Genomic DNA, 3,431 nt, shown 5'->3' with positions numbered 1-3,431 from the left:
AATGGGATTTTGTTTTTTTCTTCCTTTTTTTTTGATCCTTCGCCTTCCCTCCTGTTTTAATAGGTGGGGGGAGAGTGAGTAATCACTAAAATCAGTGACGACGGCTTGACGTTTTGCCGTTTTGGAGAGAGCGTGTTTCGGACCCTAGAATATAAAAGATTGGGCGTGTGGTGTGGGTGTTGGTGTTGGTGTTGGTGTTGGTGGGGGCCGGGGCCGGGAGAGAGGGGGAAAATTTGGGATTAGTAGGGGCATTATGGGGTCTTTGAAGGGTTTGGAGATGGGCTTTTATTGGTCAGCCCGAGTTGTCGTGCAATTGTGGATTTACTCATTTATTTTTAGCGTTAGCTGTGAGCTGTGAGCTGTCTAGAAAAACTACAGAAGTATGGGCTTCGTATAATAGGATTAGGCCAGGAATGGTACACTGATAAGAACAATAAGGTTGTACATAAAATGACATACAAAAAATAATTCAATGCACTTCTTACCAAATTTTCACCAGTTAATTCATTTTATTTTTCAACTCTTTTGAAAAGTTTATTTGTAAGCTTTGCTATTTGATTATTCCATTAAATTCATCTTGAAATCATGTAATGCATATAAATAAAACAATTTAGGAAATGCGACAAAATAAAATTTCGGTAGAACTTATTTGAAAATAGGAATTGTTGGTGTCGTAAAATTATCCCAGGCCTTCTTAACAATTCTTTTTATTAATAATAATAATAATAATAAGTAGGCATTATCTATTTCTTTTAGGAGAACATAAAAACCCACCGAGTTGTGTGGCTCAATGGCTTTGGGAGCCATAATAAGGGTCGTAAGAATTATTTCCCGAGTTTGATCCACAAATCACCTCCACTCAAACAACTCACTACTTGAAAAATAATTGTTCAAGATCACTCTATGGAAAATAATTCCCACTACATGACAAATAATTGCATCATTAATCATACAATTTTAGCCGCCATGTGACAAACATCAAAATACCATATTCAGAAGCCTCTTGAGTTAAAAATTGGCACTCTCTAAAAAATAAGAGATATGCTCAAATATGCTATCTCTAAACTTTTTCTATTCAATTATTTTGTTAAACAACGTACTGATTTAAGTAGGAGTGTACAAACGGAGCAGTTATAACCGTTTTAAAACTGTTAACTATATAATCGCATCACCTTTTTCAAAAGCAGTTATAGGTTTGGGAAAAGCGGTTAACAACCGCCAACTGCTTATATACATAAAACATTAAAACAAGATGTTTATAAACATCTTTTAGCATTTAGGATTTCATTTCATACTTTATTTCCTCACCTTGTCGCCGCTCGCGCCTCTTGGCCTCTAGCCTATCCTCTCAAGTCTCCACTCTCCAGCGCTGTTCCTCTCAGCTCAACTCGTCTCTGCCGTTCTTTCACATTTTATGAGTTTTTTTTTTTCATAGTTTTGTTAGCATTTTCGATTCGCTTTCCATTGCTATGTTTGTCTCGACTTTTTTAGGGTTTGTGCGATTTTGGTTTATGTGATTTTAAATTGTTTGTTTTAGAGTTTTTCATTTTAGGGTTTCAATTGTGGAGGACTGATTGGAGGTTTCGGTTTTAGGGTTTTATTTGTATGTGTATTTGAGCTCCAACCAAGTGGGTGTTAGTTTTTTTTTATATAAATTTTGGGTAGATTTTAAACTGTGTGATATGTATTGTGGCTACTGGTATATAATGTTCTCTATTTACTGATGTTTGAAGTATATTATTTATTCACTTATATAATCATGATCATTCAATAATATGTTGATGAATGTATTTTTATTTTATTTTTTATGTTTTGGATTTGTATTTGTATTTGGATTCGGTATTTCTTTTTCTTCTTGTTTTGGATTTTGGATTTAATACTTGCACTAAAACCAGCCAAAAAGTGGCAAAACTCAGCCCAAAAAGGCCAAACACAGGCCCAAAAATCAAATTGAAAAACAGTTATACAATTGCTAATTATCTACTTAATAACTGCTAACCATACGGTTATAAAAATATTCACCTAGGCGGTTGACAGTTACGGTAGGTAAAACGCAATAACCGCCTAAACGGTTAACGTATTTAGCCAATAACTGTCGGTTATAACCGTTTGTACACCCCTATTAATTAAGCATCAGAGTGTCCCAGGCCCCCCATAGATTGGGGGATTTTTTAGTGACTATTTTCTCTATTTCGCAAGTAGTCTGTCGCCCTTTCGATCGTTGAAAAAATTGCTCCTACAACTCCATTCATCTTGAGGGATTGTTTGTGGATCCTCTTTTTGCTTTTTTACAGGTTTTGAAATTTGAAATGTGTCATATTTTGTTGATGTAATGATGGATTGTTCAAATAACAAAACCTGCAATTAAGAGAAATTGGGGGATCCAGGTCCAACTTAATGCCAATAGGGGAATATTCAATCGAATAGATTTTTCTTCAAATTGGGTTAAGGATTTTTTTATTTTTTTTATTTTTTTTTTTTAATTTAGTCGATTAAACTAACATGTATTCAAATTATATGTGATTATTGTTGGGAATTCCTATGAAAGTCATTTTTTAGTGGGCCTATTATATAGCATGTTGAGATACCACACAATCCAATAGCTTAAGCCTATGGTTTTGGGCCCAACAATGCTATATAAACCACTCACTCTCCTTACATCTTAACAATGTGGGAACACCTCACAAGTACACTCAACAATTACCACATGCACTTTTAAATCTTATATATATTTTTAATAAAGCATGTGATTTTTCACTTGCATTTTTAACATGCAAAATTATTTTAAAAATCTATTTAATTAGCATGTGGTTGGATACATATTAGTCACAAAAAAAAATTTTAACATCTTCAAATCACATGCCCACACGTGTCAAAAATTGTAAAATAGTTGGAAGTATAGCATTTTTCTTTTAAAAATGCATGTGATTGCCTTTTAAAAAAATGTATTTGATTACATTTTTTGGACACATATCAATTTAATAAACTAACTTGAAATAAATTATCCAGACCTAATTTGGATAAAAAAATTTGTCTTATACTCCATTTGTTTCGGCATAAAATGGTTTCCATTGTAAAATATTTGTAGGAAAGTCATTTTTTAGGAAAATGTTTTTCGCCGAAAACATTTTCCACTGTTTGAGGCATACGAAAAATTACAAATATTTTTTTATATTTTCATTCAATCATGTTAATTTACAAAAATCAATTTTTGTTTACAACATAAAATATTAATGTAAAATATTCCAGTGTCTGGCCATTTGTGTCTGATTCAGGCGAATGAGGCCAGAATCTCGTCATTAGTGCCGAATTCCGCCAAAAATGGTTGGAATCTGGCTAGAACAGCCGGAAACCATTGGAATTCTACGACAGTAGTCGGACGTTGCCTGATTCTGGCATAAATTTCCAGATTTCGGCATTGACCGGATTCT

Source organism: Alnus glutinosa, chromosome 1 (genome assembly GCF_958979055.1).
Source record: "Alnus glutinosa chromosome 1, dhAlnGlut1.1, whole genome shotgun sequence".
Classification (NCBI taxonomy): Eukaryota; Viridiplantae; Streptophyta; class Magnoliopsida; order Fagales; family Betulaceae; genus Alnus; species Alnus glutinosa.
Note: the sequence above shows the minus strand (reverse complement) of the source record.